Source organism: Pongo abelii, chromosome 4 (assembly GCF_028885655.2).
Source record: "Pongo abelii isolate AG06213 chromosome 4, NHGRI_mPonAbe1-v2.0_pri, whole genome shotgun sequence".
Classification (NCBI taxonomy): Eukaryota; Metazoa; Chordata; class Mammalia; order Primates; family Hominidae; genus Pongo; species Pongo abelii.
The window spans coordinates 12,743,145-12,755,373 of record NC_071989.2 but is presented as its reverse complement, the minus strand read 5'-3'; the positions used below and the strand labels follow the sequence as shown (position 1 = coordinate 12,755,373).

Genomic DNA, 12,229 nt, shown 5'->3' with positions numbered 1-12,229 from the left:
GTAAGAAGAGGTTTATAAATTATGTAATAGGTCACAGGTAACTTCTCTTCATCCTTGTGAATTGAGAATTACACCACTGGATGCAATAGAGTTACTCTGGAAAATTAAATAACCTTTGTATTAAAAAGAAAATATTCTCCATTGTTGTAGTACACTAAGCAAAATGACTTGATTTCATTTCTTATTCTTACTGCTTACCTGAAGAGCAGTCTATTGCTGAGAGGTGACAGCGTGCTAGCAGGCAGCCCTCGCTGGCTCTCGGCGCCTCCTCTGCCTGGGCTCCCACTTTGGTGGCACTTCAGGAGCCCTTCAGCCCGCCGCTGCACTGTGGGAGCCCCTTCCTGGGCTGGCCGAGGCCGGAGCCGGCTCCCTCAGCTTGCAGGGAGGTGTGGAGGGAGAGGCGCGGGCGGGAACCAGGGCTGCGCGCCGCGCTTGCGGGTCAGCCTGAGTTCCGGGTAGGCGTGGGCTCGGGGAGCCCCGCACTCAGAGCGGCCAGCAGGCCCCACCTGCGCTGGGCAGTGAGGGGCTTAGCACCTGGTCCAGCAGCTGCTGTGCTGGACTTCTCGTCGGGCTTTAGCTGCCTCCCCGCGGGGCAGGGCTTGGGACCTGCATGCAGCCCGCCATGCCTGAGCCTCGCCCCGCCCCCGCCGTCGGATCCTGTGCGCCCGAGCCTCCCCCACGAGCGCCGCCCCCTGCTCCACGGCGCCCAGTCGCATCGACCACCCAAGGGCTGAGGAGTGCGGGCTCACGGTGAGAGGTGACAGCGTGCTGGCAGTCCTCACAGCCCTCACTCGCTCTGGGCGCCTCCTCTGCCTGGACCCCCACTTTGGTGGCATTTGAGGAGCCCTTCAGCCCACCGCTGCACTATGGGAGCCCCTTTCTGGGCTGGCCAAGGCCGGAGCCGCCTCCCTCAGCTTGCAGGTAGGTGTGGAGGGAGAGGCGCGAGCGGGAACCGGGGCTGCGCGCCGCGCTTGCGGGCCAGCTGGAGTTCCCGGTGGGCGTGGGCTTGGCGGCCCCGCACTCGGAGCAGCCAGCCGGCCCTGCCGGCCCCGGGCAATGAGGGGCTTAGCACCAGGCTAGTGGCTGCGGAGGGTGTACTGGGTCCCCCAGCAGTGCCAGCCCACCGGCGCTGAGCTGGATTTCTCACCCGGCCTTAGCTGCCTTCCTGCAGGGCGGGGCTGGGGACCTGCAGCCCGCCATGCCTGAGCCTCCCACCCCCTCCATGGGCTCTTGTGCGGCTCCAGCCTCCCAGGCGAGCGCCACCCCCTGCTGCACGGTGCCCAGTCCCATCGACCACCCAAGGGCTGAGGAGTGCCAGCTCACAGCGGGGGACTGGCAGGCAGCTCCACCTGCAGCCCCTGTGCGGGATTCACTGGGTGAAGCCAGCTGGGCTCCTGAGTCTGGTGGGGACTTGGAGAACCTTTATGTCTAGCTCAGGGATTGTAAATACACCAATCGGCCCTGCGTATCTAGCTCAAGGTTTGTCAACACGCCAATCAGCACCCTGTGTCTAGCTCAGGGTTTGTGAATGCACCAATTGACACTCTGTATCTAGCTACTCTGGTGGGGCCTTGGAGAACCTTTGTGTTGATACTCTATCTAACTAATCTAACTAATCTGATGAAGACGGGGAGAACCTTTGTGTCTAGCTCAGGGATTGTAAACGCACCAATCAGCACCCTGTCAAAACAGACCACTCGGCTCTACCAATTAGCAGGACGTGGGTGGGGCCAGATAAGAGAATAAAAGCAGGCTGCCTCAGCCAGCAGTGGCAACCCGCTGGGGTCCCCTTCCACACTGTGGAAGGTTTGTTCTTTCACTCTGCAATAAATCTTGCTACTGCTCACTCTTTGGGTCCACGCTGCTTTTATGAGCTGTAACACTCACTGTGAAGGTCTGCAGCTTCACTGCTGAAGCCAGTGAGACCACGAGCCTACAGGGAGGAACAAACAACTCCAGACTTGCTGCCTTAAGAGCTGTAACACTCACCGCGAAGGTCTGCAGCTTCACTCCTGAGCCAGCGAGACCACGAACCCACCAGAAGGAGGAAACTCCGAACACATCCGAACATCAGAAGGAACAAACTCCAGACACGCCACCTTAAGAGCTGTAACACTCACGGTGAGGGTCCGTGGCTTCATTCTGGAAGTCAGTGACACCAAGAACCCACCAATTCCGGACACAACGGTGCGGGACTGGCAGGCAGCTCCACCTGCGGCCCGGGTGCGGGATCCACTGGGTGAAGCCAGCTTGGCTCCTCAGTTTGGTGGGGACTTGGAGAACCTTTATGTCTAGCTAAGGGATTGTAAATACACCAATCAGCACTCCATATCTAGCTCAAGGTTTGTAAACACACCAGTCAGCACCCTGTGTCTAGCTCAGGGTTTGTGAAGGCACCAATCGACACTCTGTATCTAGCTACTCTGGTGGGGACTTGGAGAACCTTTGTGTGGACACTCTGTATCTAGCTAATCTAGTGGGGAGGTGGAGAACTTTTCTGTCTAGCTCAGGGATTGTAAACGCACCAATCAGCACCCTGTCAAAATGGACAAATCAGCTCTCTGTATAATGGACCAATCAGCAGGATGTGGGTGGGGCCAGATAAGAGAATAAAAGCAGGCTGCCTGGGCTAGCAGTGGCAACCTGCTCGGGTCTCCTTCCACACTGTGGAAGCTTTGTTCTTTCACTTTTTGCAGTAAATCTTGCTGCTGCTCACTGTTTGGGTCCACACTGCCTTTATGAGCTGTGACACTCACTGCAGAGGTCTGCAGCTTCACTCCTGAGCCAGTGAGACCACGAACCCACCAGAAGGAAGAAACTCTGAACACATCCAAGCAACAGAAGGAACAAACTCCGGACATGCCGTCTTTAAGATCTGTAACACTCACTGCGAGGGTCTCTGGCTTCATTCTTGAAGTCAGTGAGACCAAGAACCCACCAATTCCAGACACATTGCTACCGTACCAAATGTACATCCAATTGAAGACAAACATGGCCTGTGCTGCCTTTGTCCTCTCTTAGCACATAAAAAAATCAAACAATTTTAGTTTCTTAGGGATGGCTGATGGTTGTACATTGCACTTACATTGGAGAGAAAAACAATAAACCATTTCAAGAGAACTCAGAACCAGATTATTTTTAATCACATAAATAAGTTGTGAGGAAGTTCACTGAAGCAGGAAAAAAACGCTTGATGTGAACACTCACCTATGAATTGCAGCAAATAATTATGGCTAACAAGGATTGCAATTGTGCATGTGCCCAGATAGAGATATTTATACAAATGATGGAAATTAGCATAAACCATCTGAAATTTGTAATCATTGCTAACTATTACTTACTCTACAGTCTTTCCACTTTGTAAGCAATTCATAACAAGCTGGAATTCATGGGATTTACATGTCCTCTGTGGATTTATTTTCTACGAAAAATAATGCAACCTCCATATTCTCTCTTTAAAATGATTTTGACTCATCACAATTTAGTTAGAATTAGCAGAGTAGGAAAACAATTATATTCACGATTAAAATTTCAAACTAGGCAAATATCAGCTGTTTTTCACCCAAGAACGCATAGGAAGATGGTAAGCAATAGAAACAAACAGTAGTTTGTTTCATTGAACATAAGTGCTCAAAAGAGAAACAAAATGTCAATTTCTTAAAATATTTCTCTTGACTTTAGAAAGTAAAAGAATGTCCTATAAAAATAGGTCGTTTGCCTATGTGGAGCTCCTTGTCCTTAAAAGATGCCTTACAGGCTTTGCTCTAGCAATATCCAATGAATAACCGTGCAAGTGCAGCATGTCACCATGCTCACTCTCAAATCGATCTTAATTACCTAAATGCAGAGAGAAGTTAAAGGATCACATGATTTTCATACAGCACGGTAACTCTTTCTTTGAAGGGAAGAAATGCTATTTACAGGAGCTATGCTAGACTCTTGAGTCTAGCACATGTATAGTACTCTGAATACTAGGCGATACTTATTACTTAGAGCCCTAGGTACTTTTCAGAAATTATAACTATGTTGAATTTGTAAAATATGGACAACTTCAACAATTAAGAACATTTTAGATTTTCTCTCATATTGTTTTAGAATACTTGGTTTGTTGCATAAAGTATATCTAATTTCCAATTAGCAAAGTAAAAAAAAAAGGCATAGCCTACAGGTATTACATGTTTGTGGTGGTGGTTGTCCTTGTGTAATCTTTGAATTTTTAATTATTATTTTGTATGCCACTGTATTATTTCTTGGCTTGATAAGTATTTTTCTAAACCTTTCAAGCTTCATAGACAACAAATTGTTTCCTTCCACACCCCTACCTTCACATTGCCATGTATAGAAAAGGCAGCTGTAGGATATAGAGTGAGGGCCTTATGAATACTAAATGAAAACACATGCAATTATTGTTTGTAAGGGCACGCTGCTATGGTTTGAAAGTTTGTCTCCTTGAAAATTCATTTTGAAATTTAATCGCCATTTAACAGTATTAAGAGGTGAGACCTTTAAAAGGTGACAGGCCATGAAGGCTCTACTGTCATGGGTGGATTTGTGCCATTATAAATGGGGAAATTCGTACCCCTCTTGCGCTTCTAGGCTTCTCGCCTTCTGCCATTTGATGATGCAGCAAAAAGGCCCTCACAGGTGCCAGCACCAGGATAATAGACTCCAGCCTCTAGAACTGTAAACCAATAAATGTCTGTTTATTCTAAATTACTCAGTCTTCAGTGTTCGATTATGATAGCATGAAACAGACCAAGACACGTGCATATACATCAAAAGACTGTTTCATTTGTTTTTGTTGTTTGCTTTTTCTCAAACCACAAATTTTACCTCACATTGGTACTTCAATATTAGTGGTGAATAGCATACTTCAAATATTTGTGATGAATGGGAGCATTTTGCTCTCAAGGACATAAGAAATATTTGTGTCCTGTTTCTTCTCTAATTCTCTTTGACGTTATAGAATTTGTGTTACCAATTTTTATTTTGATATTTGCGCTGTCTACATTTACTAGTTGTTCAAGTTAGTAACTATCACATTTACCTAACAGGTTACAGGATTCCCATTCAGAACTACGACCATTTGAAAAGTAGAAGATTTAAAGATTGATGCAAAGTGCATGTACCATGATACACCAGGTAAACTTATGATTTAAGTACTTCCCATCAACATAATTCCAGAATTCAGACTATTACTATCATAGTAGTGGTAGAGATGGTGATAGGGTGTATCTATATAGGGTAACAATTTTCTGCCTCTAGGATATATGCTCTCAATTGTCTTGGAATATTGTCTCCTATTTGATCTTAACAAAGTCGGATGCTATAGGATGCTCCACCTGAAATCTCAGTAACAAAGATTATGCTTCTGTTCTCAAATTGCATCTAGTATTAATGGGATTCTTTGCCTTTTGAGGTTCAGATACCCCTTGGACTAGCAAAATGAACATATACACATGCATTTGATTGTACAAAAAATATTCAAAACATCAGAGACTTCATTAGGTTCAAGTATTGGTTTTTCTATGGGGTCCATGTAATTTCAGTTAATAAAAGTGTACAAGCCGTCACTGGACTCATCATTTATGCATTACAAACAGTCACAATGATCAAACGCTCTAATGCTACTCTGAGATAATAAAGAGAAGGTATTCTGAAACAGAGAAGATTTAATTCTAGGCCATCTTTTAAAAAATTAATTAAACAGAATTTACCAGGTTCATTTAAACAAAAATAACTAATTACAATATGTAACTTGAATAATCAAACAAGTTATCTGTGTGCCTGAAGCCAAGACTATGCTGTAAAATGAAAATTTTAAAACTGGTGAATTACCTATTAAAAATCATTTCAATCCTCACCATTATTTTATTTTCCAAATGGTCAAGGATTATATTGAGGTTTTCTAAGCAAGAAAAAGGCAAAGAGTTTGGCTCTGGCTTTATTTACTGATCAATACAATCAAGAGTGGAAAACATACTTTGCAGTATAGGTCAATTGTCAAAGGCATTTCAATTGTTTAAAGACAGAATATAAGAATTTAAGAGGTATTTGTTTCTTTTATTGGCAGGGTGTTAGTCATGGCAAAATCATCTTCTGATTCTCCTGTGGATTAAAAAAAAGGATCAGAGGCTTACATGTTCAATGGATTATTTTCCTTTTTGAGAAAACAAACTCTCCTCCAAAGCAAATAGTTTCTCTGTGTAAGGAAAGAACAGATATAATGCCTTCAGGGATTTGTCAAGAGACTACTGGGTGGAAAAAAACTAATCACATTTTTCAATATAGTAGAACCTTAAAGTTACTTTGTCTTTTATCATCTATACTTGAAGGGACATGTTTTAGTTTCCTAGGGCCACTATAACAAATTACCAAAAGCTTTGTGGTTTAAGACAATAGAAATTCATTATCTCCCAGTTCAGGAGGTGAGATGCCTCCTGAAATAAGAATGACTTTGTCCTGGTGGCTTTGAGGGAGAGTCTGTGCATGCCTCTCTCCTAGTTTCTGGTAGTTTCCTGGAATCTGTAGCATTCCCTGGCTGAGACACGTTGCTACAATTTCTGCCTCCATCTTCACATTCACTTGTTCTCTGTGTATCTTTGTGTCTTCTTTTCTGTCCTAATGAGGAAACTCATCATTAGATATAGGGTCTGGCTAAATCTTGGATGAACTCTTCTTCAAATCCTTCATTTCATCTGCAAACACTCTTATTCTAAATAAAAGGTTTCAGGTGAACATATATATTGAGAAGATATCATTCAGCTCACTAACTATATCACATTTTCGTTTTAAAATCCTATAAATATTCTCAATTCTAACTCCTGGTATCTGATAAGCAAGAGAACTGAAAAATTAGATTTTTCTTTTTTTTTTTTTTTGAGACAAGGTCTATGTCTTTCGTCAAGAGTGGAGTGAAGTGGTGCAATATTGGCTCACTACAACTTCCACCTCCTGAACTCAAGCAATCCTCAGCCTCCCGAGTAGCTGAGACTACATGTGCATGCCAGCATGCCTGGCTAATTTTTCTGTATTTATTTATTTATTCTTTTATTCTAGTAGAAACAAGATTTAACCATGTTGCCCAGGCTCATCTCAAACTGCTGGGCTCAAGCAGTCTGCCTGCCTAAGCTTCCCAAAATGCTGGGATTACAGGCATGAGCCACTGAGTCTAGAGGAATGACATGCTCAGTGAAGCCAGAGTTTAGGAGGCTGATCCAATGATGCTGTCACAGGCTGCATCTTGTGTATGTTCTGTGTTCTTTTTATTGTGTGGCAACTTAAAATCACTTGTACCTTATATTATGCCAGTTAAAGAAATTGAACCTATTATTAATATCTTTCCCCAAAAGAATCCCACAAACAGATTACCTTATCAGTGATTTTTTCCTAATAGCTATTGCCAAAATAACAGCAACTTTACACATATTCTTCTAAAGTGAAGAAACAGGGAAAATATTTAAAAAGTATTTTTGTGAAGCCAGCAGAACCATGATAACAAAATCTGACAAGAACATAGAGTATATGTATACACATAAAAACAAATTACATGAAACATTTGTAAATAAAAATCCAGAAACAAATAAGATTAGTATTAAATTACAGATGTCTGTTTTATAAATCACGAATACAAAGACAATGTAGAATTAATGTTAATCTTACTGCATGATCACATAAGAAATTAAATATGTATGACTGTCTTTATAGATGTATTAAAATATTTAACGAAATTTAACAAATATTAACTTTTAAAAGCAAAGCAAATTTTAAAAGAATAAAATGTCCTTTTTAATGCATCCATACAGAAAACTATCATGAATTATCATTACAAATACATTGGTACCCACATTCACTACTTCTGTTCAATTTTGTGCCAGTGATCTAAGATAGCATAACACAAAAAAACCCAAAAAATTCAATGTATAATATATTCAGAAACATTGTGAAGGTGTTTCCTCATTCAAAATAATATGAACAAAAATAATCCAAAAGATTCTCTATGATATGGTTCAGCTCTGTGTTTCCACCCAAATCTCACCTTGAATTGTAATCCCCACATGTCAAAGGCAGGACCAGGTGAGGTAACTGAATCAAGAGGTCAGGTTCCCCTATGCTGTTCTTGTGATAATGAGTGAGTTTCATGAGATCTGATGGTTTTATAAGTGTCTGGCAATTCTCCTTTTTGCACTCATTCTCTTGCCTACTGCCCTGTGAAGAGGTGCTCTCTGTCATGATTGTAAGTTTCCTGAGGCCTCCCTAGCCATGTGGAACGGCGAGTCAGTTAAAACTCTTTTCTTTATAAATTACCCAGTCTCAGGTATTTCTTTATAGCAGCAAGAGAATGGACTAGTACACTAAACAAATATTAGAATTAATCAATTAATATAATTTTGGAAAAGTTAAGAGCAATACAAAATAAATGAATTGCATTTGTAACACTCAGAAAGTTATAGAAAATAAAATTATAAATTATACCATTTACAATCATTTGAAAAAAATTAATTACCTATGAATATATCTAACAAAAGATAGGAACAATTTCTATGATGAAAATCACAACATACTCCTGAAAGATATTAATACATAAATAGGTCTGTGAGGCCTGTACATAAATATAGATTTGAAGACAATATTTCTTCCAAAATATGCTTATAAATTCATGCAATCCCACAACCACCTCACAAAATATTTCCTCAGAGTTTGTTTTAATGTGCATATGTTGATAAACTTTCTCTAAAATTTGTATGGAAATATAAAGGGCTCAAAATAGCCCAGAAAATCTTAAAGAGATATAACAAATCTGGAGAACTTCCATTACTAAAAATCACATCTTATTTTAATACACAAATACCATACTGTGTAATCAATGTGAGAATAGATAAACAGATAAAGGTATGAAAGGAAAGAGATTCCAGAACGCAGCAAGAATGTCTCTGAAAGGATTGCTGTGTGGCATGTTTTCTTGTGTACAGCAGTTGATCTTTTGCAGCACTCAAATACATTCTCATATACATTTTCAAGAAAAAGCTTTTCCAGGACTCCTACTTGCATTTCTTTTTCTTCTGAGGGAAAACTGAGAGAAAAGAAACTAACTGAAGCAGTTATTGTCAGGGCCACAATTGACACCTATTTTCTCCTCCTTCCGTTAACCATTCTATATCTCTCTCAATCAGCAAATAGCTCTGCTTGACCTCAGTAGCTTACCTGGAGGTGAGACCTGCATCCTTGAGGGGTTTGAGTTCCTGATCTCCATGCCCTTTTTAGACCAAAGTCTCTGTGTCTGTTTGTTTAAACCATGGGCGGACAAAGAAATAGCAGTGGGCTCAAATGGGTCATGTGGGTTACATGTGGATTTCTCCTTGCCCTTTGGTGTAACCAAAGTCCACTGAAAATTACCACTCAATTTTCTGTTTTCTGATTGTTGATAAAACAAAACAAAAGATCTCAAAATGCCTAGGGAACAACTATAATTTATAGTTCAATTGACTTTCTTATGTCCCCAGTAGAAGTGTGCCACATTTGAGGATAAGAAACTCTAACGCTGCATATCCCAGGGCTGCAGGGATGGGAAGCATAAATTCCCCAACAGGTCATTGAGAGTGGTGCTTAGCGGGACTCCTTCTGCTTTCATCTCTTGGTTTTCTGACCAGGTATTCTTTTTATTGATTATATAGCCTTATAAAAAGTTACATGATTCAACAAACTCTCACTTCCATCCCTTGATTTGTTTCTTTTGATCCAGTTCACCCTGGAGTATGGCACACCAAATTTTAAGAGTATTGCTTCTCAGATGGAGTTTCTTCATGCCTTTAGCAGGGTCTATTAACTTTATCCAAGCAGCCATATGGGAAAAGAACAATGGATTCTAATTATAGCTAGCTAAGTAAATGGCCATATGTCCCTTTGGAGAAGCACTGAATCAGTATATCACATATTTGCCATAATATTTTGGAATCCTTCTGCTGGGATTCAGTAATTTTTAGTTATGAGATCAATTTCTAAAGCCTGGTTCATTTTGAGGAACTAGAAAAATAAAGTTTGAGTTTTTGGGGGGATGTTGACCTCAGCTATTGTTAGCATTAATGAGATTTAGCAAGAGTCATCAATCCTGTTATTCTTATAGATATTTTGCTTTTACATGCTTCAAGTGCTTCAAATATCACATTAGCTATTGCGTTCTTCCCCACTGGGAAACCCTCCCAGTTCACCACTGCTGAAAGGTTTAAAAGCTCCCTTGGCACTTTGTGCCAGGCGCAGTGTGCTCTATAAGCAGTGATGGGTTCTTCATTGCAACCTGGGCAGTGAGTGATGCAATTCCCAAACCCTGTCTTATTCCTTCCTTCCTGGGACCACTCCAGGAAGTGAGTCAGAGCTTGGAGTACAAGATACTTTTTAAGAATCAACGTCAGTAAGGGAAAAGGGAACAAAGCAAGCTAGATTAGACAAACTGCAGGACCAAGAAAAGCCTCTGTCACCCAGAGGGGATCTCTGCAATGAAATTGCTCATCATCTTTGTACCACATCAAACCAAATTTTCAAACTTTTAGAGCTTTGGGCAAGGTGACTTTCTGCATACGAGGCTGGTCCTGAAGGAATTGACACCTGGAGTCTGTTCAGTGACTGCATTCTCTGAAGCTCTACATAGATGTCTTCCTTGAAGAGTGACCTAGATGGGATGTCTTCATGTCTACCACACACCACCAAAAAAAGTAATGCTATATTAGTAACATTTTTCATAATATCCTAAATCTGGGAACTACCTAATGTATCAAATTGAAATGCATAAATATAACGCAGAATATTGATATAATGTTATAGCATTGATATTTGATACGGTTTGGCTGTGTCCCCACCCAAATCTCATCTTGAATGCCTGCATTTGTGGGACGGAACTTGTAGGAGGTAATTGAATCATGAAGGCAGGTCTTTCCCATGCTGTTCTCGTGATAATGAATAAGTCTCACAACATCTAATGGTTATATAAGAGGGAGTTTCCCTGAACAAGCTTTCTCTTTACCTGCTGCTATCCATGTAGAATGAGACTTGCTCCTCCTTGCCTTCCGCCATAATTGTGAGGCCTCCCAATCCATGTGGAACTGTAAGTCTATTAAACCTCTTTCTTTAGTAAATTGCCCAGTCTTGGGTATGTCTTTATCAGCTCCTCCTTGCCTTCCACCATAATTGTGAGGCCTCCCAATCCATGTGAAACTGTAAGTCTATTAAACCTCTTTCTTTAGTAAATTGCCCAGTCTTGGATATGTCTTTATCAGCAGTGTGAAAACAGACTAATACAGTAAATTGGTACCAATAGAGTGGGGCGCTGCTGAAAAGATACCCAAAAATTTGGAAGGGACTTCGGAACTGCATAACAGGCTGAGATTGGAACAGTTTGGAGGGCTCAGAAGAAGACAGGAAAATGTGAGAAACTGTGGAGCTCTGTAGAGACTTGTGAAATGGCTTTCACCAAAATGTCGATAATGATATTGACAATGAAATCTAGGCTGAGATTATCTCAGATGGAGATGACGAACTTGTTGGGAACTGGAGCAAAGGTGACTCTTGTTATGTTATAGCAACGAGACTGGTGGCATTTTGCCCCTACACTAGTTATTTCTGAAACTTTAAACTTGAGAGAGATGATTTAGGGTATCTTCCAGAAGAAATTTCTATGCAGCAAAACATTCAAGAGGTAACTTGGGTGCTGTTAAAGGCATTGAGTTTTACAAGGGAGGCAGAGCATAAAATTTTGGAAAATCTGCAGCCTGAAGATGTGCTAGAAGAGAAAATCCCATTTTCTGAGGAGAAATTTCAAGCTGCCTGCAAAAATTTGCATAAGTAACAAGGAGCCAAATGTTAATCCCCAAGACAATGGGGAAAATGTTTCAAGGGCATGCCAGAGGTCTTCATGGCAGCCTCTCCCATCACAGACTCAAAGGCCTAGGAGGAAAAAATGGTTTCTTGGCCAGGCCCAGGGTCTGTATGCTGTGTGCAGCCTAGGGACCTGGTGCCCTGCATCCCAGCTGCTGCAGCCATGGCTGAAAGAGGCCAATATAGAGGATGGGCCATGGCTTCAGAGAGTGCAAGCCCCAAGCCTTGGCAGCTTCCACATGGTGTTGAGCCCGCGAGTGCACAGAAGTCAAGAATTGGGGTTTGGGAACCTCCACCTAGATTTCAGAAGATGTGTGGAAATGCCTGGATGCCCTGACAGAAATTTTGCTGCAGGGGTGTG

At 41.7% G+C, this 12,229-nt stretch overlaps 1 long non-coding RNA gene across 1 annotated transcript in view; it reads left to right on the top strand.

Moving 5' to 3' along the window:
• The first annotated feature begins 614 nt into the window (after positions 1–614).
• Positions 615–12,229, top strand: part of LOC134761480 (uncharacterized) — a 28,572-nt gene continuing 16,957 nt past the window's right edge. Inside the window, exons 1-2 of the long non-coding RNA XR_010140150.1 lie at positions 615–750; positions 5,055–5,142. This is a non-coding gene — a long non-coding RNA (uncharacterized LOC134761480). The remainder of the gene's footprint in view (positions 751–5,054; positions 5,143–12,229) is intronic.